The following is a 25,956-nucleotide window of genomic DNA, read 5'->3' as shown; positions in this document are numbered from 1 at the left end:
GACGAGAAAAAGAGTAAATGGAAAACCTAAATTAAACAAAATAACACCTACTGAACAATGACACAAAACGATGAGAAAAAAAATCAAATGTAACTATAGTTGTTGTAAAAGTGACAAGTGACAAAGCTGCCTAATGATAAATATTTTCCATATAGCGTTATTTTGGGAATAGTAATTGTCACACAGATCTCACTGAGAAGTTAAGAGAAGAACATTTTTAGAATTTTTAAGAAGAGGCTAAAATCTCTAAAAAACTATGGTAAATTGCAGAAGCGCATCCAGGATTTTTTTTTCGGGGGGGGGGGGGTTACTGATTATTTTTTTAGGAGGGTTACATAAAAAACCTCAAAAAACGCATACAAAATTTGTTTATGTCCATTTTTGTTACGTTTTTACGAGTCAAACAAACATTTCGGGGGGGGGGGGGTCAAACCGTGTAACTCCCCCCCCTGAATACGGCCTTGGTAAATTGAAACTAAAAGTACACCGTAGAAATTGACACTGTCGTAGTCCTGGAGGCGTACAATCCACCACCTTGAGCGAAGAGATGAATCACATTTTTGATCTAATTTTGATCTAGAAAAAATAATTTCCTCAAGTTGGTTATTTATAAAGTAAATCCTCCTGCACCTGAGTTTCTAACTTTTAGTTAATATCCTCTTCTATTGAAAGGGGGAATTGAATTATTAGTTGTATTTCAAATCGGGTGCGGCGTCAACCTAAGTACGTAATTTCTGTAAAAGTGGAACATTTTTCTTTTTGAGGGTTTAGATAAGTAAAATGTAAAAAAAAAAATATTTTGTATGGCTGAATGATATGGCTTAATTTTGCTATATTAAATAAATTAATTTATGTTAGATAGTCTGTGAGCTACAGATACTGAAATTCCTGTTCTCTCATTCTCGGCCAGTCTGTCTGTCTCCGATGAAGCTATTACGCCTCTGCGAATGACTAGTAGATTAAGTCCCTTTTAAGGGATCTTCATAATTCTTTTACTCATTTTCTTCAAGCAGTGTTGTCAATTGGTGGGGGTGGGGCATTTGCCCCAACTAGATTTTTGCCCCTTCATGTTTTGAAGAACCCCTTTTTTGGGTATTTCCATTGGAAAATTTCTTTTTTGGTATTTTTATTGACAATTGTAAAACATCAAAATCCCAATCCCCCCCCCCCCCCACCTTTCCTGCATTTCCATGAATTTTCGCCTCTGGCTCTAAAATACAAATTGTACACATTTAAGAATGCACAGGTTCTTAAACTCTCTTAATAAAACAACATTGCTCTCACCAATTAAAATTCATTACTATGGTGAGGAACATTTCGTATGAGGTACAAATCTTTTGAGAATTCATTATAAGAACATGCCTTTCGATGAGGTACAAAATCAGATTGAAATACAGTTTATTGAAAAACGGTTTATCCACCCATGTTTATAAAATTATCCGCTTCCTGACTCATTCACAATGAAATTTTACTAATATTGGGGTTTAACTAGAGCTAATTTGGCCAATCAGAATTTTTCAGCCAATCAGAAAATTGCATGAATAATCTCATCGGCTCAAATTAGCGCTAGCCAAATGTCGCTATTGGCAAAATCTCGTTGGGAATGTGCTTTAAGCAAGGCAAGTACATCAAAGGGCTCTGACATTTATTGACATAAATATTAACAGTTGCAAAACTTTTCACGGATACAAACAGATGCTCTCCCAACTTTGCCAAAATATAAATGACGACCTTCTGAACTGTTGGCAATCCCTTAAAATATAGCCGACGGATTTCCGCACAATTTATGTGTAAGGCAACTTTTTCCCTTTTTCTTCTCGTAAGTCATGTTGCAATTGAAGGAAGCAAAACAAACTACTACGAATATATTAACAATCGCTTTTATGGTAATATTAACATCTAGCGTTCTGCTATTCTAAAGAAATAATATCTGCTTTCGAGGGAAAAAACAAAGTATCCTTGAAAGTTTATTTTTACAAAAAGGAAGTTCTAAACTTTTGTCTCTTAGAACTAGAAGAATTTTGTTCAACATTTTAACATTGTTGTCAAGCTCATTAATGTATTCACATGACTGTTTTATGGTAGAAATGTTGTTTTTTCTGGTCTATTACAATGTGATATTTAAGCAAAAGACATCCGATGGAAATTTTGAGATAGCCATTCTATAAAAAAATAGTCGAAAGGTTCAAAAAATATTTCTGGGGATGACTTAATCCCCACTGGCCCTGAGGCAAGGAATGTTGAGGGGAATGTTGGACTAAATGAAAAGACATTATATGCCTCCAGGTTGTAAAAAGAGTGTATCTGAAATGTCTTAGGATTAAAAGGCTTCGGGTATTAATTTGAAACTTACAAAAAATGCTGAGGAAGATCTTGAGCTAAATCAGACGACAATATGTGCATCTAGGTTGTCAAAAAGGTGTATCTGCAATATTTTAGAAACGACGTAGTATTAAGTTGAAATCTTTCCCTCAACATTGCCTGGAACTTTCAGATGAATACCCTTAGCCATTCTGAGATATTTCAAACACGGCCTTTTGGCAACATGGATGCACTTTGCGTCTTCCATGGTGTCCTTAGAACGTATAGAAATTTTAGTATTTTAGGGCGCTGTTGCTTCCTAAGCTCGTGCTTTTCAGGAATAATTTGTTATTATTTATATTAGGGACTGGCACTCCCTAAATGTTTGCTTCTACTTATGACTAAGCCCAATTTTCTGCAGCTATTGGTAATTAGAATTAGAATGTACTAATCACAGATCTGATGAGAACCCTAGCAAATAATCAAAAAGAGTAGCAAAATAGGACTTCAGCTTTTCAATTAAAGTTCATTAACTTATAAAATTTGATTCTTAAAAGAAAACGCGATCGCTTTACTGTTGATATGGGGAACCTTGACTCATGGATTTGCCGATTACTGGCTTAAATTATATAGGCATTTATACACTTGCTTTTTTGTGGCTTTTTCGTGTTCTAAATCTTGATGTAAATTTTAAACTATCCAAAGACTTCAAGAAAATCCTGTACTTAGTTTTATTTAATGTTTTCAGCGGTTGTATTTTCAGTTTTGTCAACACTGCAACTTTTATGAAATAAAACACATTTCCTCTTTCTTATTTGTCTTACTCGAATTTATTCATTGAATTTCCCAGAGGCGATAAAACATTTCCATTATTCAAGAAAGCCGAAGAATAACTTTTCCAAAGCCTTTTAGCTGCACTTGAACGAATCTTTGGTTGCGATATTGGCCTTCAAAAACTTGAGATTGTTCTAGATTATGCCAAAACGTTGTGTAGATCGGACAGGTAATTTATCAGCTTTAATGTAGGGGTTCGGTTGTAAGGGGAGAAAACGACCTAGTAAGGGACGGAGCTTCACAAATTTATCACGAAATCTTTCTTCTGGGTTCAGCCCCCTTTTCTATTTGCTTGCCAAATTACAGATGAGATTATGTGTGGGAATATACTAGAATGGCTTCGAACAGAGTTGCCAACTCCACATTATTTCTATCTTGAAAACATTTTCTAAATACCTTTTTTTTTAGTTTTAGATGCACTTTATTGTCTAAAAGAAAACAAAACATTTAAGTAGAATTTCTTTTGCTGCTAAAACTCGTTGCAGTACGGCAGTGAGCAAGTTTTCGGCATGTTAATATGCTGCAGTTCTATGGTTTTAATGTTTCAATGCAAGACAATTTTGTTGTCGTTCTGTAGCTGACAATACCTTTGTGTTTATGGAATTTTTCGGAAAAAGTCAGGCATATTTTCCTCATCTTTCACTAGTGTCCACGCTTTTGCGCCCTAATTAGTCAGCCGCATTACAATTGTAACGAATACCTAAGTTTTGATCTCACTTGGATCCTTTTGGTCTTCCCTATATTCTAAAGTTGATTGACTACATCTTTTGTTCTTCATGTTTTAATTGCCAAATATTTCCTGCAACCTCCAGCCTATGTCACAACACTGTAAAAGTAAAGTCTTAAATGAGGGTCTTAAGTGTTTATGAGCTCCTTGCCCAGTCAGACCTTGGACACTGTTGTGCCATCCCTGGAATGTAGACAGGGCCGTATACATGATTTTTTTCGGGGGGGGGGGGTACAAAAGAATTTTTCAGGGGGGAGCGTATTTACAAACAAAAAACTTTAAAAACCGCATCAAAAATCTGTTAACATTCATTTTTGTTACGTTTTTACGAGTCGGATAAACATTTCGGCGGAGAAGGGGGGGGGGCTCAAACCCCCTAACCCCTCTGGATACGGCCTGGCATGTAGATGAGTTTCCTTGCGCACTTTTGTATCCAAAGCTAAAAACGGTGCGTAGCTAAAAACATCGTAATGTCAATTTGTGTTTTCTTAATTGATTTGGTCTTAATTTGTCTTTCAAGCATTAGGCGTGTCAACTGGCGGAAGCTAATAATCATGCTTCCGAATGACAGGTAGGAATATTAATTAGCTAATGTACCTGGAGAATTTTTTCTAGAAATCGTGAAAACAGTTATATAAAATGTGTAAGGGCCAATTAAGTAGTATACTAAGATATAATAGTAAGCTGTTCTCTTTAAGACTGACAAAAACAAATATAAATAAAATAAATAAATGAAATGGCAAAAAAATCCGTTTAGCTTGTTTTACTAGAAAAAGCAAGTTGACCAAATTGACTCGAACATCTGCCTTTAGAAAATTCTTAGAAGCACATCGTAACTCTTCAAATCATTTTTTTTATATTGTGTAATTAGTGATTACTCAATTAGCTGCGCAAGCGAAAATTTCTTCAGTTCATTTGTGAGTATAGCATCCAATTTTGATGGAAATTCAACTTGGTGGGCGAGTTCACCGGCCAAAGGTATTATTATAATTAGTTTTAGCGTTGCAGTTGTAGCTTAGTAGTTGCCTCCCCCTTGATTTTTTTTTCCGGTTTTCATCCCTTCTTTTGACTTAAATGTGATTTCTGTGCTTCATAAATAAGGGGGGTTAACGGGTTTGAACCCCCCCCCCCCCCGAAATGTTTGTTTGACTCGTAAAAACGTAGCAAAAATTGACATAAACAAATTTTATATGTATTTTTTTAGTTTTTTTTGTGTAACTCCCCCCCCCCCCAAACACAAATCCTGGATGCGCTTCTGAATTTTTGTTTTGTTTTGCCGTCTCGTCCTCAGTGTCTGACATGTCTGTCATTGCAAAAATTTTAAGGTGTTGATGGTCCACAACAGTGTCATTTACTTTTTAATTATACTCTTTATTTAGTTGGCCAAAAGTTTATGTCCATCACTTTCCAATTAATATGGTCTTCTTTAAATTGTATGTAGCATACAAAAACTTGTGTAGATGGCTTAATATCACAGGCATCCAGTCAATAGAAATATTTTTGTTGAAGATGTTGTCTTTTTTTTTTTTCAAAAGAAAAGTTTTGCTATTTTTTATAAAGACAAAACTACTAACCAGTAACACATTCATCAAGGTTTCAAAAACAAAATCTATTAAAGACAAATCAGTACTATTCATTTTTAAAAGATTTTACTTGCTACTCGGCACTACAATTCATGTAACTAGAAGCATCGAAGTCCTTTCGTTGAACAATATTAATAATTAAAAAAAAAAAAGAACACCAACATCTTCACAGTGGGAATTTCTAAGCTGAAAAATTGAACTACCAGAGTACCCACAATTCAATTGTATATACAGTGGGATGCCCAAACAGTTTAACATAGGAATATTTTGTGTCACCAGTTTCTTGGTCATCGCCAAAAGTGTTGTTACAAAACTGCAGTCCAGCGCCTCCCTTCCTAATGCCTGGATATACGTATGAATAGGCTATATGCAAAAGTTTGCTGGTTTAGTGTTTTTTCTAAAATGCCATTATAGAATGAATAGGAGACCTTGCGGGATTAGTACTATATACTTACTGAACTTTTTACTTATTTTATTGTTTGGTAATAAGAAAATCTTGCATAAAGATTACCAATTTTTATATTCGTTTTCAGTTTAATTGCATCCCAGATCCCGCCCCCAATAATAGATGTAGCTGCACACGCTACTCCTCCTCCCCCAATGTATTTGAAGCGTCACTCTTTACCCTTTTCTTGCCATTTAGTTCCAGTTTCTTTTAAATCATTTCTTATCACCTCTTCTAAAGAAAGAAGAAGTCTAAAACTACTGCGTCATTGTCGCTTTACTGAAAACGAATTATGTTACAAATATTTTCTTTCGTACTTATTACAACATTGAAAATAAACATAAAAATTACAGTAAAATTAAAATTTGAACTGATGAGCTTTCAACAATTAGTATCATTATATATCAAATATTCAGTTTAATTTCATTAGTTCTTTCCAAGACTGTTCAAGACACATATAATTTCAGTAAAGCATCTATGACGCAGTAGGTGTTTTTATTTCTTCTGATCTTAAGTTTAATATGGCTTTTACTTTTGTTTGAAAAACTTCTTTTTCGGAAAGTTTGTTTTAATTAATTCAGTAAATTGTCCAGTAATGTGAGCTTTCTTTGCTTGAGAGCTTTACAAATATAAATTGAATATTCTGCTTGTCTTTGAAACACGATTGAACACCCGTTATATTGCGCAGATTGATATATTCGGTAGCAAAAGCGACTCACTGTATAACTGTGGTCCTATAGACGACTCTGGGCGTGTGAATGTCATTTTTATCCTGTCACTCAAAGCAGCTGATTGCATCATTGACTATGAACGCATATTTGAACGTATTTCTTATGCAAGATACAGAACCACGTTTGCAAATATCATTTTCGTTTCAGTCTATGTCCTAAGAAGAGAAGCACCAGAGGAAGTCAAAATCGGATTTCCACGCTTCGTTGTACAGAGTATATCCCGGAAAGATGTTTTCATCATAGGTGACGACTTCAATGCCAGAATTGGTTGGAATTTGGACTTTTCTGGGTTCTCTTTTGGAACCTGTGAGTATGGCGACCGATACCCCAATGGTGCAGCGCTGCTTACTCGCGGCGTGCAGAATAACCTCATAGTAGCAAACACTTATTTCCAGTGCAAACCCATACATATTAAAATATGGAGTTCAAGGGATGGACGAGCGAACGTTCTGCTAAATCCTAATATCGAGTCGAGGTGATGGAGATCAATGGTATCAGACTCCCGCGTTTTCAGAGGCGTGGACACGGGCTGTAAACCCGGCTCCAACCCCTACATCCTTAAAACTTCTGTGAAACTCGGGCTCTATACTCGGGCTACGGCCTTGTTGGAATCGACGTCTTGAAGCTTGAGTTTAAGGATATTGCCACGTCATTTGGATTGGTCCTAGCAAACCGTTTTGTGTCCTTGGTCTACCTTGATTATGATGAACTGCCGTCCCGGACGATTTCGTGTCGCTGGTCTCGCTTTAGATAAACGGTTAAATCTACAGACATAGAGGTCTCAGGCACTTCAATACACAAACCCCAGAAATAGACTTCTACAGGAATCATCGCCCTCCGTATCGAAAAGGCTCCATGACGGACAACAAATCGTCAGCCTGTAAGGAAATGCGCAATGTATGTCTTTTTTGGCAAAAATAGGTAAGATAACATTTCGGGATGGGATACCAACAGAAGCCGAAAAGGCCGCGATGGGAAATTCCACGTAATTTGGATTGGTCCTAGCAAATTGTGTTGTTTCCTTGGTCGACCTTGATCATGAAACCCGGATTATGTAAACCCTGATTACAAACAGGAAAAAGCCTACGGCTTTTTCTTCTTTGGAGCAGTAAGAGACGACTCTCAAAGAATCAGAGAGCTAACAAAGTCCAATGTATGTAATGGTTTGTTCTTCTAATGATCGTCTATTAATATAATTTCTATATACAGCAATTTCCTTTAAAATGAGCCATTACACAGCTCTTTAGTATGAGCACGAACTGTTTGGTTGAATACTTTAGTTACAATCATCTTACTTTACAGTTCATTACCATGAACTCTTTGACTAGCAATAACACCATAATATCGATTAATTTACAAAATTCCTATTTACAGTATCGATCCCTTATGTAATCATGAATGAGACCATGTGTTACTTTTTCTTGAGTCAGTTTCTTATTGCACCAGTAGCATAATTCAGGTCTTTTATCATTCGTTAGCATATTAGTTATTATTGGAAATCTTATTTTATTTGAATACTTCAGTTACTTTGAAGCAGGCGAGCGCTGTAACCCGGATTCACATTTATAGTTATGAGAGGCAGCGTGGCCGAGTGGTCCAAGGCGCTGGTGCTAGCCACCAGTCTCTTCTGAGGCGTGGGTTCAAATCTTACCGCTGGTATACGATTATGATTTATGTACAAAAATCAAATATCTTTGAAAAGACTGCAGTATGAAAAGACATCAAAAATTCAGTTTTTAGTTGAAAAATTTATTCTCTTTTAGAAATAATTTATTTTAGTTTCAAAAGATTTTTAACCCTATTCATTTCCTTTAAAATGAGCCATTGAACAACTCTCTACGATGTTCCAGTGCCAAGCTATCTGTGGAAAACAAAAAAAAGAAAAAAAAATATGCCGTTTAGGCAGAATGTTGTAGTAGCTGCCACTTTTCTTGACTTTCAAGCCAATATATTTCCCTTGCTGTTCAAGCCAAGGGACAGAAAGTTTCCTATGTAGGGATTTTTGACAAGGCGGCTCTAATGGTGTACTTTCTGTTTTGATCTGACTCCTATTTTAGGAGCTATGGGTTTTTATATTTCTCAACATTGGACATGATCGTCTCTTACTAGGTTGTTAGCTATCGCTGCAACCCAGACTACCGCTTCAACCCGGACTATAGTGAAGTTGCCTATGCAAGTTAGTATAGGGAAGAGTTCGTTCTTTATTATAAATGGCACTAGATATAGAGATTTCTTTTAAAATGAGCCATTGAACAATTCTCTACGATGTTTTAGTGCCAAGCTATCGGTGGAAAAAAAAAGAAAAAATATCCCGTTTGTGGAGAATAACGTGGTTAAAGTAAATTTTCTGGATTTTCAAGCCAATATATTTTCTTTATTATTCAAGCCAAAGGGTGGTAAGTTTCCTTTATAGGGGTTTAGGACAAGGCGGTTCTAATGCTGTATAGCCTACGATTGTGACATCATTGATCAATATTTAACATTAATTATAATCTTATTTTAGTTACTATTGGCTGGTTCTTTACTGTTTGTTCTTTACTGTAACCGATGTTCCAGTGCCAAGCTATCTGGGGAAAAGAAAAAAAAGAACAAAAAATATCCCGTTTGTGGATAATAACGTGGTTAAAGTCAATTTTCTTGATTTTCAAGCCAATATATTTCCCTTGCTGTTCAAGCCAAAAGACAGAAAGTTTCCTATACAGGGGTTTCGGACAAGGCGGTTCTAATGGTGTACTTTTTGTTTTGATCTGACTCCTTTTTTAGGAGCTATAGGTTTTTGTATTTCTTAACATTGGACGTGATCTTCTCTTACTAGGTTGCTAGCTAACGCTGCAACCAAGATATGTAATTTACCTTTTTTATTTGTAAACTGCCGTTGATTTCAAAATTTTCTTTGATTTCGAAATTTTTTCCATTGAAGGAACCATTGATTCAAACATTTTGAGCCTGAAATCCGTCAACATCGACTTATCCGTTACATATGATACTTTTACATTTCCAGTTTTTTCCCCGAATCTGTCCATTAATATCAACATTTGACCCTGAAATCCGTCAACATCGACAGATCTGTTACATGTGATGTTTTTACATATCAAGTTTTCTCCCTGAAGTTTTCCATTAATGTCAATAGATTCCTTGATAAGGTCTTTGAATTTAAGACTCCTATTAACTGTTAAAGAGCCATTTTTTAGCTTTAAATCGTTACTTTGTTCTCTTGAGACCATAATCTATTTTCGCTATGTATTCTTACACTCCTTATATCATCACGTGTCGAGTAGCAAGAACCTATTAAAAATTAAAACTAGTCCTAGAATTTTCACTCCTTTTTTTAGTTTTAATTAAAAATTAAAATTGTTGCTCATACGCCATAAATATTTATGTAGTTTACATAATAATTTAAGCGATCCATGATACAAAATATTCGTTCAAAATTTTCAAAAATTACTCTCTTTTCGATTAACCATTCAGATGTTTGCTAAAACTCTAAAGGAATTACTACATTTTATATAAAAATCTACAAGCTTCTCAGTATACAGCAACTCTGAAACCATGATTTGGTTTTTATTGGCCGTTTTCGTCTTTTTCTAGGTTGCATCTACCGATAATTTTAACGTGGTCTAAAGTTCGTTTTTTAGTATAATTACTGTAATATAGTATCGATCCTTTATGTAAAAAACTTTACCACGAAATGTTTGATTGCTTCAAAAAATCAAATATCTTGGAAAAGACAGTGTATGAAACGACATGATAAATGCAGTTCTTAGTGGAAATACTTATTCTGTTTTAAAATAATTTGTTTTAGTTACAAAAGGTTTTTAACCCAATTAATTTCCTTTAAAATGAGCCATTGAACAACTCACTACGATGTTCCAGTGCCAAGCTATCTGTGGAAAATTAAGAAAAGATGCCGTTTAAGTAGAATGCTTTGGTAGCTGCCACTTTGCTTGATTTTCTAGCCAATATATTTCCCTTGCTGTTCAAGCCAAATGAGACAAAGTTTCCTACATAGGTGTTTTGGACAAGGCAGTTCTAATGGTATACTTTTTGTTTTGATCTGACTTTTTTTTAGGAGTTAGGGGTTTTTATATTTCTTAACATTGGACGTGATCGTCTCTTACTAGGTTGCTAGCTACCGTTGCAAACCGGATATCCGTTGAAACTTACATATTCCCCATTTATAATGAAATGCTATTCCAATGATGGTCTTTTAATGTTATGAAATTATAATATTATTTTAGTTACTTTGGGCTGGAAGTTTGTTCTTTACTGTTATCGTCTCTTACTAGGTTGCTAGCTACCGCTGCAACCCGGGTAATATATTTCTTAACATTGGACGTGATCGTCTCTTACTAGGTTTCTAGTTACCGCTGCAACCCGGATAACAAAGAAACTAGTTTTATTTATATCCTAGCTAAAATAGGGAAGATAATATGAATGAACCACAGGGTTCAGTTCCTTTGACCTTGAGTCCGTTCTTAACTACTGCTTGAACCCGGATTATAAATTACAAACAGGAAAAAGCCTACGGCGTTTTCTTCTTTGGAATAGTAAGAGACGATCCTCAAATAATCAGGCAGCTAAATAAGTTTATAATTTGTTTTTTAACATAAACTTCATTAATTGGATATTTTAATATATCCTATATGGTATAGAGGCTGGGATAGCTCTCACCCAGTTGGCTTGAGTTCAATTTCCGCATGGGAAATTTTTACTTATGATGATTTCTTAAGGAACATAATTAAAATTTTTTAATATAATAAAAACAATTTGTTTTAATTACAAAAGGTTTTTAACCCCATTAATTTCAGTTTTATTGCTTGAATTGCAGGAAATTGACAGTTTTATTGCTTGAATTGCATATATGTCGAATTCACCCGTTGTTTACGTTTCCCTGGAAGTCGCCTAGACGATATTATTTGCCTGTTTTGGATAGACAATTGGTAAAATAATTTCGCAGAATATAGAAAAAATATGAACAGGTTATGAAATGCTGTAATATTCATTTCTGAATGTTTCCTTTGAAGTTACCTGAACAATATTGTTTGCCTTTTCGCAGATAGAGAAACAATCAGGTGGACCTAATAGTACAGTTCTGGCCATCAAGGTGATATTGATAGGTCGTCGATATTGGCAGAATCTACACCGATTCATCTGAGAAAACGCAACTGAATACGTGGCTTGTCGTTTAGGCTTTTAAGATGGACATGATTCTCTAGAGCATGGTGGTAGTGGAAGCTGCAACCTAGTAAAGAGCAAACTACGGCCCATAGTCCATTGTCGGCTCATAACCAAAAGTCTAAAGACACATTTTAAAACAAAAAGAAACAATTCGTTCTAATGAAAAACAAATTGCCATTTGTTGCTGATTCAGGAAAGGTAGCTATTGTTTCGATCAAGCTTAATAGAAAAAATTGATTGCGAAAACAAATGTGTAGGAATTTCAAAAACGAGCTTGAAACCTCTTAAAATAGCATCGGATCAAAATGAAAAAGGTACCATTAGAATTGCTTTAGTTGAAAACTCTATTTAGGAGGATTACAGCAACCCGCTTTGAAAGATAAGGGAAATCACTTTTTTGCATGGTAAGCATGATGTTTCTTTTCAGAGGGGGGGGGGGGCGTGTCGAACTAGTGGTCGTAGAATATTGAAAAAAGAGTTTGTTTGAAAAAAAATTGCCACATCTTTCGCCCTTTTGAATAACATAAGAAATCGTTCCACAGCAAAGTGGCGTTTTTTTGCCATTTTGTGCCAAGAAACATCAATTTTTGCCCAAAGACGTTCAAGATGCCGAAAAATGGAAATTTTAAGGTAACCAACCGATTTTTCGTGGTTTAAAGCCCCGAACAAGACGTATGAGCCATCCAATTTGGCAAACCCTAGTAAAGTTGCGTTTTTTACGAATTGTTGGCACATACATCAATATTCGCCCAAAAAGGGACAAAATGCTGAGGAACGCAAACTATAATACAGTCTATAATGGCATTAAACCTTATTTGGTAATTTTGATCCTGCAATCTTGACAAACCACAAGAAAGTAGCGTTTTCTGCCATTTTTGTTACAAAACATCATTTTTTCCCCAAAGAAGTCAATATGCCGGGGAATACAAATTTAAATAGAGCCAATCGATCTTCATGATCTAACACCATAAACAGAAGGTTTTCAGCCCCCCATCTTAAAAAACGGCTCTAAAGTATGATGTGAATGCCACAGCGAGCTTCGTTTTTATTTTCTAAATCGTCACTTGATAAGGATATGAATCATGCTGTGATTACCAAGCTTTTTGTAAATTGACAGCAGATAAGGATCTTTATAGGTAACAAAATAAATCATGGCATAGCAAAGTAGTGTTTTCTGCCGTTTTTAGATAGCCAATCGATTTGTTATGGTCTAAAATCTTCAACTGGATGTTTGAGCACCTTAGGGTGTAAAAGAAGGAAAATCGCTTTTTTTTTTCATGGTTATCATGCATATCATTAGGCTATTTATTTCTTTTTTTTCCGCCAAGACAAACATGTTACAAGGTCACAGAGAGATATTTAATGGCTCGTTTAAAAGCTACTGCCCCTCTCTACGTGCCTCTTGTATGCTTGTTTAATGAATCTATCGTTAAGTATCATAGTGTGTCTTCTGGAGTGGAAAGGCAGCAGAATGCTACATGATGGTACCATTATTATCTCCACCCCCAGTCGAAAATCATTGACTGGGGGTGCAAAATTCCTCTCTTTTACGCTCACTTTAGTATATACCAAGGTACTACTTTGCCAAGGCCCCCGTACCAAACAGGTTGTGTGTGTACTTTCAAGTAATTGGGTTACCAGGGTCATTTGCCTATTACAATGAGCTCTACATGGCTTGGCAGACATTTTTTTTTTTATTATGCCATCTATTTTTTGTGGGGCAGTTTATTAGAGAAATTTAGCGGTTTTGCAAATAAAAAAGATTTATTAGCCGTTTTTCTAAAAAAAAAAAAAAAAAAAAAAAAAACTTTTAATTCAAAAATTTACTTAATTTAAAAAAAAAACCCGAAAAAATTTATATAAATTTAAAAACTTTGCCCGGGGAATTACGTAAACAGGGTTCATTCATCTGTAAGTTGATTAGTAGGTTTTTTTTTTTAAACTTGGCTATTCGTTTCATGGGTTTCATTAATAGAAGGAGTAATGTTCTTGAAAAGGGTAATTACTTCTTTAGTTTACGAGATTTGCGAATTTTTTGCGAAAAGGTATTAGCGTAAGGGTATTACGATGCTTAAGAATGTCTCACGGGTAATTAAAGAATGGGGTGCTTACATCAGATACTTAATAGATTTGATACTTACAAGTGACATTGCTAGAGTCAAATATATTTGGTGTTGGTGATATTATGACCCTCCAAGTCCCCTGGGGAAAGGGCTGCACAGTGTATCGGTATCAGATGTATTATTTTTGGGCGTATTGGTATCGCAGGTATCTATACAGATTTTTAGTAGCTCGTATAAAAGATATTACTCATATCTACGTTCTTCCTATAAATTCAACCATCAGCAACTTCAAAAGAGGGTTTCGGTTATACACGGGTTCAGTTGCACGGGGGGTACCCCTTTTTTTTCGAAAATCGGGCTCCCTGTTTTCAAAATCCCTTTTTCTTCTGAGGCTTGGAGCATTTGTGTCAACAATACAAAGAATAAGCTCAGATACTTAATAGATTTGACGTTTACAAGAGACATTGCTAGAAAGTATTCAATAGCTTAATTGAAAAGTAACGATAGAATGACATTGTGACTTAACCTAGCTTTACCTCGCCGATGTGATCTGTATAATACATAAGTAACGTTTGAAAAATATTGTCAATTTAAAAAGAAATGGCTGAAAAGTGTTTTTAGTGGGATGGGTTGAATAGAGGGGTGACTTGCACGAGGGTTCGGTTAAAGGGGATACAGTTGCACAGGGGGTTTCGGTTATACACGGGTTCAGTTACAAGGGGATTCAGTTGCACGGGGGTACCCCTTTTTTCGAAAATCGGGACTCCCTGTTTTCAAAATCCCTTTTTCTTCTGAGGCTTGGAGCATTTGTGTCAACAATACAAAGAATAAGCTCAGATACTTAATAGATTTGACGTTTACAAGAGACATTGCTAGAGAGTATTCAATAGCTTAATTGAAAAGTAACGATAGAATGACATTGTGACTTGACCTAGCTTTACCTCGCCGATGTGATCTGTATAATACATAAGTAACGTTTGAAAAATATTGTCAATTTAAAAAGAAATGGCTGAAAAGTGTTTTGTGGGGGATGGGTTGCATAGAGGGGTGACTTGCACGAGGGTTCAGTTAATGGGGATACAGTTTCACGGGGGGTTTCGGTTATACACGGGGTCAGCTAAAAGGGGATTCAGTTGCACAGGAGGTATCCCTTTTTTTCGAAAATCGGGCTCCCTGTTTTCAAAATCCCTTTTTCGTCTGAGGATTGGAGCATTTGGTTGCCAGATATTAAACGTAATGAAAGTTAGTACGGAGGTTCAGTTGTACAGGGTTTCAGTTATACAGGGGTTCAGTTACATGGGGGTTCTTTGCGTTAAAAAAAGTAGTTTTTGTATCTTTTAAAAGAACTTTACGGGGATTGAGAGACTCAGATGTCTAATTCCGTGTGATTTTTCTTTACTTGATGGTCATTAAAAACGAAATTTTTGTGTTAAATAAGTAGTTTTTGTATCTTTTAAAAGAGCTTTAAGGGGATGGAGAGATTCAGTTGCCTAATTCAGTGTGATGTTTATTTACTTGATGATCATTAAATTCGAAAATTTTGTGTTAAATAAGTAGATTTTGTATCTTTTAAAAGTTCTTTACGGGGATTGAGAGACTCAGTTGCCTAATTCCGTGTGATTTTTCTTTACTTGATGGTCATTAAAAACGAAATTTTTTTGTTAAATAATTAGTTTTTGTATCTTTTAAAAGATCTTTACGGGGATTGGGAGAGTCAGTTGTATAATTCCGTGTGATTTTTCTTTACTTGATGGTCATTAAAAAAGAAATTTTTGTGTTAAATAAGTAGTTTTTGTATCTTTTAAAAGAGCTTTACGGGGATTGAGAGACTCAGTCGCCTAATTCCATGGGTTTTTCCTTTACTTGATGGTCATTAAAAACGAAATTTTTGTGTTAAATAAGTAGTTTTTGTATCTTTTAAAAGAGCTTTACGGGGATTGAGAGACTCAGTCGCCTAATTCCGTGTGATTTTTCATTACTTGATGGTCATTAAAAACGAAATTTTTGTGTTAAATAAGTAGTTTTTGTAACTTTTAAAAGAGCTTTACGGGGATTGAGAGACTCAGTGGCCTAATTCCGTGTGATTTTTCTTTACGTGATTGTCATTAAAAAAGAACTTTTTGTGTTAAATAAGTAGTTTTTTATCTTTTAAAAGAGCTTTTCGGGGATTGAGAGACTCAGTTGCCTAATTCCGTATGATTTTTCCTTACTTGATGGTCATTAAAAACGAAATTTTTGTGTTAAATAAGTAGTTTTTGTATCTTTTAAAAGAGCTTTACGGGGGTTGAGAGACTCAACTGCCTAATTCCGTGTGATTTTTCTTTACTTGATGGTCATTAAAAACGAAATTTTATTGTTAACTAAGTAGTATTTATATCTTTTAAAAGAGCTTTACGGGGATGTAGAGACACAGGTGCCTAATTCCGTGTGATTTTTCTTTACTTGGTCGTCATTAAAAACGAAATTTTTGTGTTAAATAATTTGTTTTTCTATCTTTTAAAAGAGCTTTACGGGGATTGAGAGAATCACTTGCCTAATTCCGTGTTATTTTTCTTTAATTGGTGGTCATTAAAAAACAAAATTTTGGGTTAAATAAGAATTTTTTGTATCTTTTAGAATATCTTTATGTGGAGATAGATAATCAGTTGCCTAATTCCGTGTGATTTTTATTTAATTGATGGTCATTAAAAAAGAAATTTTTTTTTTAAATAAGTAGTTATTTTATATTTTAAAATATCTTTACGTGGCTTGAGAGACACAGGTTCCTTTTTCCTTTGTATTTTTATTTACTGTGTGTTCATTAACTTCGTATTTTTTTTTTTATATAATTATTTTTTCTATATTTTAATAGAGCTTTACGGGGATTGAGAGACTCAGTTGCCTAATTCCGTGTGATTTTTCTTTACTTGTTGGTATTTAAAAAAGAAATTTTTTTGTTAAATAAGTATTTTTTGTATCTTTTAAAAGAGCTTTACGGGGATTGAGAGACTCAGTTGCCTTATTCCGTGTGATTTTTCTTCTTTTCAGTAAAGAAACTCGATTTCCTAAAAGTATTTTATTCAAACTTTTTTAAAACTTCGAAATTTTTCAACTTTATTTATTTTTTTTCTTTTTGTAAATAACTTAAAATGTCAAAATATGCCTAGAGTTCTAACAATTGCAATCTGTGATTGGTCAGAGACACGATGTGACTTTCCCACTGGTATTCTATGATCGGTTATTGACACTAACTAATCTATTGCATGTATTAAATCATTATTTTTTACGCAATGGAACGATAAACAAATAAGTCATATCTATAAAAAAAAAAGTGAAGATGGAGCATTTTAATAAAGTGTGTTTACATAACAAGGTTATTGTAGCATTGAATGCTGACAAAGAGAAGTATTTAAACTTTGAAACAAGTACAGGTGGTAGCACTAATGGAAATTTATGCCTGCATTGTCATAACAGTAAGGAATTAAATTTCTTAGGAATACCGAAAAAATTCAGCTCTTTTGTTGGTGGTTATGCGAGATTGAGATCTCCAGAGATGATTGCACTCAAAGAGAATGCCAACATAAAAATAATCATTGATGATAGAGGACAACTCCTTGCTACTGTTGCAGGTAACACATTACCTACTGATACATCCAATCGTCACCTTTCGGGTATTAGTATTCAACGGAAGATCAATAAAAGAAAGGCATACTCTTCTACTAATATCGTAAACCATATCTTGTCTACGTGCCGAAACTGTTACCTGTGTAAAAATAATGTGATAATAGACAGTGAAATTGACAGAAAAATAAAAAGGGCATTGTCAGAAAATATCACGATGGAATATAAAGATGAATCGATGAAAAACAAAGCACCAGCAAACGTTACTGCCAATGATCAAACAGTCATTGAACCAAATAATACCAAAGACGAAAAGCATATTGAGCCTGTTGATGAGACACCAGTAAAAATTGTCTATGACTCAAAATAGAATAATGATTATTCTACTGATTACGAACTAAGAGAAGACAATAGCTATAATATCAAGAGAGAACATGGTGAACTATTTTATGGAGCAGATTCAGAATGTCCAAAGTTAATCATTGATATTAATAATGTATCATAATATATTTTTGTATTAATATTCTACATAGCATTATTTCATTAAAAATATATTATGCATTACATTGTTATGTGTTCATTATTTTTAGAGTAAGCTAGCATATCAAACGTTTAGAATGTCTAATAAAACGTCTGAGATGTAAGAAAAGGAATTTGTATAAATCTATTGTCAGACACATGGGAACAAATTCTTTCTTGAATTCGCCTCCTGGATAAATAAAAAAAGACATTTCATTCAAGAAATTATGACGAAACTCTAAGTAAGCAACAAACTCTTTCTTTAAGTTACCTCATGGATACACAATGCAGAAATTTCATTTAAGAAATTATCAAAAAATTATAAGTAAGTAACAAATTATTTAAAAAATATGTTAATACGTTTAAGCAATAAATATCTTTAAGCTTAACCAGTCTTTATTCTTTAGAATAGTTTTATAAATTTCATTAAATTATGAAGAAATTGTAAGTAAGTAACAATAGCTTTCTTGAATTCGCTTCCTGGACACAATACAGATATTTAATTCAAGAAATCATAATAAAATCGCAAGTAAGTAATAAACTCTTTATTGTTTTCCCCTATTGGATACACAATACTAAAATTTCATTCAAGAAATTATGATGGACTTGTAAATAGGTAACACACTCATGTTACCTCATGGACACACAATGCAGATATTTCATTTAAGGAATTATCAAAAATTTTAAGTAAGTAGCAAATTCACTTGGATACACAATATGGAAATTTCATTCAAGAAATTATGAAAATATTTGTAAGTAAGTAACAAACTCTTTATTGATTTCACCTCCTGGATATACAGTACAGATACTTCATTCAAGAAATTATGAAAAAATCGCAAGTAAGTAACTTTTTTTCTCTTTATCACAAACAATTTTCACTTAGCTAAATGATGTAGAAATTTAATTCAAGAAATTATTGAAAAAAATTCTCAGTAAGTAACAATTTCTTTCTTGAAGTCAACTCTTGGATACTCAATACGGAAATTTCATTCAAGAAAATATGAAAAAAATTGTAACTAAGTACCAAATTCTTTCTTGAATTTACCTGTTGGACAAACAAAAAAGACATTTCATTCAAGAAATTATGACAAAATTCTAAGTAAGTAACAAACTCTTTATTGTTTTCCCAAGTTAGATATACGACGTAGAAATTAAATTCAAGAAATTATGAAAAAATTCTCAGTCTAAGTAGCAAATTCTTTCTTGAATTCACCTGTTGGATAAACAAAAAAAAACATTTCGTTCAAGAACTTAAGAGAAAATTCTAAGTAAGTAACAAACTTTATTGTTTTTACTATTTAGATATACTACGTATAAATTAAATTCAATAAATTATTAAAAATTCTCAGTCTAAGTATCAAATTCCTTATTTAATTCACATTTTTGAAAAAAAAAAAAAAAAAAAAAAATACATTTCGTTAAAGAAATTATGAAAGAATTTGGTAAGTACCAAAATTTATTGTTTTAACGAGTTAGATATACGATGTAGAAATTAAATTCATGAAATTATGAAAAAATTCTCAGTAAGTAAGCATTTCTTTCTTGAAGTCAACTCTTGGATACACAACACGGAAATTTCATTCAAGAAATTATGAAAATATTTGTATGTAAGTAACAAACTCTTTATTAGTTTCACCTCTTGAAGATACATTACAGATACTTCATTCAAGAAATTATGAAAAAATCGCAAGTAAGTAGCTTTTTTTTCTCTTTATCAAAAACGAATTTCTCATAGATCCACGATATATACATTTAATTCAAGAAATTCTGAAAAAATTCTCAGTAAGTAACAATTTCTTTCTTGAAGTCAACTCATGGATACACACAATAAGGAAATTTCATTCAAGAAATTATAAAAAATATTTGTAAGTAAGTAACAAGCTCTTTATTTATTTCACCTCTTGAATATACAGTACAGATACTTCATTCAAGAAACGTGATTAAACAAGTTTTGAAACTGCATGCGCTTTATATGCCTTTCCTTGGCACCTTTCCAAACGAGCGGGGATTCCCCACTGGTTCCTACACATTGCAAAAAAGTGAGCAGTACTAAAACCACACTTTTTCAACGTGACTGTATTTTTTGGTACCAATCTGGATATATATGAAAATTCTAAATAGCTTTATTTCATTTTTTTTTTAAGGTTAATTGTGATGAGTTTACGTGGGGGCCCGTAACCGCGTCTATATGTTCCTGTAAAAAATGAAATAAAGCTATGTCGAGTTTGCATATCTCTCCGGATTGGTCCCTAAAAAACCAGTCTGGTTGAAAACGTGGAGTTTTCGTACTGCTCACTTTTTTGCAATGTGTAGGAACCAGTGGGGAATCCCCGCTCGTTTGGAAAGGTGCCAAGGAAAGGCATACAAATCGCATGTAGTTTCAAAACGTGTTTAATCACGTTTCTTGAATGAAGTGTCTGTAGTGTATATTCAAGAGGTGAAATCAATAAAGAGCTTGTTACTTACTTACAAATATTTTTTATAATTTCTTGAATGAAATTTCCTTATTGTGTGTATCCATGAGTTGACTTCAAGAAAGAAATTGTTACTTACTGAGAATTTTTCATAATTTCTTTAATTAAATTTCTATATCGCTGAGATAATTTAATTTTTTTTTTGATAAAGAGAAAAAAAGCTACTTACTTGCGATTTTTTCATATTTTATTGACTGAAGTATCTGTAATGCATACCCAAAAGGTGAAACTAATAAAGAGTTTTTTACTTATATAAAAATATTTTAATAATTTATCGAATTAAATTTCCGTATTGTGTATCAAAGAGTTGACTTCAAGAAAGAAATGGTTACTTACTGAGAATTTTTCATAATTTCATGAATTTAATTTCTAAATCTTATATACAACTCTTTAAAACAATAAAGTGTGGTTCTTTCTTATAATTCTTTCGTAATTTCGGTAAAGAAATGTCTTTTTTGTTTTTTTTTTGTTTATCACTAAGTTTAATTAACTAATTCCTTCTCTCAGTTTTAATATAATTTTTACATAATTAATTTAATTTAATTATACTTCTTATATATAAAAATTTAAAAAAAAAAATTTTTTTAATTACTTAGAATTTTGTCATAATTTCTTGAACGAAATGTTTTTTTTTTTTTATCCAACAGGTGATTCAAGAAAGAATTTGCTACTTAGACTGAGAATTTTTCATAATTTCTTGAATTTAATTTCTACGTCGTATATCTAACTTGTGAAAACAATTAAGAGTTTGTTACTTACTTAGAATTTTGTCATTATTTCTTGAACGAAATGTCTTTTTTGTTTGTCCAACAGGTAAATTCAAGAAAGAATTTGGTACTTAGTTACAATTTTTTTCATAATTTCTTGAATGAAATTTCCGTATTGAGTATCCAAGAGTTGACTTCAAGAAAGAAATTGTTACTTACTGAGAATTTTTTCTATAATTTCTTGAATTATATTTCTACATCATTTAGCTAAGTGAAAATTGTTTGTGATAAAGAGAAAAAAAAAGTTACTTACTTGCGATTTTTTCATAATTTCTTGAATGAAGTATCTGTACTGTATATCCAGGAGGTGAAATCAATAAAGAGTTTGTTACTTACTTACAAATATTTTCATAATTTCTTGAATGAAATTTCCATATTGTGTATCCAAGATAATTTGCTACTTACTTAACATTTTTGATAATTCCTTAAATGTAATTTCTGCATTGTGTGTCCATGAGGTAACATGAGTGTGTTACCTATTTACAATTCCATCATAATTTCTTGAATGATACTTCAGTATTGTGTATCCAATAGGTGAAAACAATAAAGAATTTATTACTTACTTGCGATTTATTATGATTTCTTGAATTAAATATCTGTATTGTGTCCATGAAGCAAATTCAAGAAAGCTATTGTTACTTACTTACGATTTCTTCATAATTTAATGAAATGAATAAAACTATTCTAAAGAATAACGACGGGTTAAGCTTAAAGATATTTATTGCTTAAACGTATTAACATATTTTTGAAAGAATTTGCTACTTACTTAAAATTTTTGATAATTTCTTAAATGAAATTTCTGCATTGTGTATCCATGAGGTAACTTCAAGAAAGAGTTTGTTGCTTACTTAGAGTTTCGTCATAATTTCTTGAAAGAAATGTCTTTTTTTATTTATCCAGGAGGCGAATTCAAGAAAGAATTTTGTTCCCATGTGTCTGACAATAGATGTATACAAATTCCTTTTCTTACATCTCCGACGTTTTATTAGACATTATAAACGTTTGATATGCTAGCTTACTCTAAAAATAACGAACACATAACAATGTAATGCATAATATATTTTTAATGAAATAATAATATGTAGAATATTAATACAAAAATATATTATTATACATTATTAATATAAATGATTAACTTTGGACATTTTGAATCTGCTCCATAAAATAGTTCACCATGTTCTTTCTTGATATTATAGCTATTGTCTTCTCTTAGTTCGTAATCAGTAGAATAATCATTATTCCATTATGAGTCATAGACAATTTTTACTGGTGTCTCATCAACAGGCTCAATATGCTTTTTGTCTTTGGTATTATTTGGTTCAATGACTGTTTGATCATTGGCAGTAACGTTTGCTGGTGCTTTGTTTTTCATCGATTCATCTTTATATTCCATCGTGATATTTTCTGACAATGCCCTTTTTATTTTTCTGGCAATTTCACTGTCTATTATCACATTATTTTTACACAGGTAACAGTTTCGGCACGTAATGGTTTACGATATTAGTAGAAGAGTATGCCTTTCTTTTATTGATCTTCCGTTGAATGCTAATACCCGAAAGGTGACGATTGGATGTATCAGTAGGTAATGTGTTACCTGCAACAGTAGCAAGGAGTTGTCCTCTATCATCAATGATTATTTTTATGGTGGCATTCTCTTTGAGTGCAATCATCTCTGGAGATCTCAATCTCGCATAACCACCAACATAAGAGTTGAATTTTTTCGGTATTCCAAAGAAATTTAATTCCTTACTGTCATGACAATGCATGCATACATTTCCAATAGTGCTACCACCTGTACTTGTTTCAAAGTTTAAATACTTCTCTTTGTCAGCATTCAATGCTAAAATAACCTTGTTATGTAAACATACTTTATTAAAATGCTCCATCTTCACTTTTTTTTTTATAGATATGTCTTATGTGTTTATCTTTCCACTGCTTAAAAAATACTGATTTAATACATGCAATAGATTAGGTAGTGTCAATAACCGATCATAGAATATCAGTGGGACAGTCACATCGTGTCTCTGACCAATCACAGAGTGCAATTGTTAGAACTGTAATCATATTTTTATATTTTAAGTTATCTACAAAAAGAAAAAAAAAAAATAAATTTGAAAAATTTCGAAGTTTAAAAAAATTTTGAATTAAACACTTTTAGGATATTGAATGTCTTTACTGAAAAGAAGAAAAATCACACGGAATCTGGCAACTGAGTCTCTCAATCCCCGTAAAGCTCTTTTAAAAGATACAAAAACTACTTATTTAACACAAAAATTTCGTTTTTAAAGACCACCAAGTAAAGAAAAATCACACGGAATTAGGCAACTGAGTCTCTCAACCCCCGTAAAGCTCTTTTAAAAGATAGAAAAACTTCTTATTTTAAACAATTATTTATTTTTTTACTAACTCCAAGTTAAGAAAAATCACACGGAATCAGGCAACTGAGTCTCTCAAACTCCGTAAAGCTCTTTTAAAAGATGCAAAAAATACTTATTTAACACAAAAATTTCGTTTTTAACGACCACCAAGTACACAAAAATCACACGGATTTATGCAACTGAGTCTCTCAAACCCCTTAAAGCTCTTTTAAAAGATACAAAAACTACTTATTTAACACAAAAATTTCGTTTTTAATGACCAACAAGTAAAGAAAAAACACACGGAATTGGGCAACTGAGTCTCTCAATCACCGTAAAGCTATTTTAAAAGATACAAAAACTACTAATTTAACACAAAAATTTCGTTTTTAATGACTAGCAAGTAAAGAAAAATCACACGGAATTAGGCAACTGAGTCTCTCCATCCCCGTAAAGCTCTTTTAAAAGATACAAATACTACTTATTTAACACAACATTTTCGTTTTTATCGAACATAAAGTAAAGAAAAATCACACGTAATTAGGCAGTTGAGTCTCTCAATCACCGTAAAGCTCTTTTAAAAGATACAAAAAATACTTATTTAACACAAAAAATTTGTTTTTAATGACAATCAAGTAAGGAAAAATAATAAGGAATTAGGAAACTGAGTCTCTCAATCCCCGTAAAGCTCTTTTAAAAGATAAAAAAAATAATTATTTAAAACAAAATTTTCTTTTTTAATTACCATCAATTAAAAAAAAATAACAAGGAATTAGGCGACTGAGTCTCTCAATCACCGTAAAGCTCTTTTAAAATATACAAAATCTACTTATTTAACACAAAAATTTCGTTTTTAATGAACATCAAGTAAAGAAAATTCACACGGACTTAGGCTCCTGAGTCTCTCAATACCCGTAAAGATCTTTTAAAAGATACAAAAACTACTTATTTAACACCAAAATTTAGTTTTTAATGACCATCAAGTAAAGAAAAATCACACGGAATTAGGCGACTGAGTCTCTCAATCCCCGTAAAGCAATTTTAAAAGATACAAAAACTACTTATTTAAGACAAAAATTTAGTTTTTTATGAACAACAATTAAATTAAAATCAAACGGAATTAGGAAACTTACAATCTACCTAAACGTTATGAAATATGAACAGTTACAAAAACTAATGTTTTGACACAAGCAGTTCGATTTTAATGATATTCAAGTACAGAAATATACCAAGGACAAATGCAAAAAAGTCTCTAAATAAATAGCAAGTAATTTAAAAGTATAACCATTAAACTTCGTTATAACGCACTAAACGAATAAATTCACAACAAAGTAAATGACAATAACACGTAATAAGGAAACTGAGTCTCTCAAACCCCGTAAAGCTCTTTTAAAAGATACAAAAACTACTTATTTAACACAAAAATTTCGTTTTTAATGACCATCAAGTAAAGAAAAATCACACGGAATTAGGCATCTGAGTCTCTCAATCCCAGTAAAGTTCTTTTAAAAGATACAAAAACTACTTTTTTTAACGCAAAGAACCCCCATGTAACTGAATCCCTGTATAACTGAAACCCTGTACAACTGAACCTCCGTACTAAATTTCATTACGTTTAATATCTGGCCACCAAATGTTCCAAGCCTCAGAAGAAAAAGGGATTTTGAAAACAGGGAGCCCGATGTTCAAAAAAAAAGGATACCCCCCGTGCCACTGACTCCCCTTGTAACTGACCCCGAGTATAACCGAAACCCCCCGTGAAACTGTATCCCCTTGAACTGAACCCTCGTGCAAGTCACCCCTCTCTGCAACCCATCCCCCTCACACCACTTTTCAGCCATTTCTTTTTAAATTGACAATATTTTTCAAACGTTACTTATGTATTATACAGATCACATCTGCGAGGTAAAGCTAGGTCAATTCACAATGTTATTCTATCGTTACTTTTCAATTAAGCTATTGAATAATTTCTAGCAATGTCTCTTGTAAACGTCAAATATATTAAGTATCTGAGCTTATTCTTTTTATTGTTGACACAAATGCTCCAAGCCTCAGAAGAAAAAGGGATTTTGAAAACAGGGAGTCCCGATTTTCGAAAAAAAAGGGGTACCCCCCGTGCAACTGAATCCCCTTGTAACTGAACCCGTGTATAACCGAAACCCCCTGTGCAACTGTATCCCCTTTAACCGAACCCTCGTGCAAGTCACCCCTCTAGGCAACCCATCCCCCTCAAAACACTTTTCATCCATTTCTTTTTAAATTGACAATATTTTTCAAACGTTACTTATGTATTATACAGATCACATCGGCTAGGTAAAGCTAGGTTAAGTCACAATATCATTCTATCGTTACTTTTCAATTAAGCTATTGAATACTT

General features: G+C 33.0%; 1 protein-coding gene across 6 annotated transcripts in view; it reads left to right on the top strand.

Annotated features, from left to right (window-relative positions):
- LOC148946013 (pseudouridylate synthase RPUSD2-like) overlaps positions 1-25,956 on the top strand; it is a 323,761-nt gene that overhangs the window by 199,224 nt on the left and 98,581 nt on the right. The gene's annotated exons all lie outside the window — the stretch shown is intronic.

The sequence above is a fragment of the Artemia sp. Qi Xiang Cuo genome, chromosome 12, assembly GCF_049724085.1.
Source record: "Artemia sp. Qi Xiang Cuo chromosome 12, ASM4972408v1, whole genome shotgun sequence".
In the NCBI taxonomy this organism is placed as follows: Eukaryota; Metazoa; Arthropoda; class Branchiopoda; order Anostraca; family Artemiidae; genus Artemia; species Artemia sp. Qi Xiang Cuo.
The sequence above is the reverse complement of the archived record's forward strand: the minus strand, read 5'-3'. Positions and strand labels throughout refer to the sequence as shown.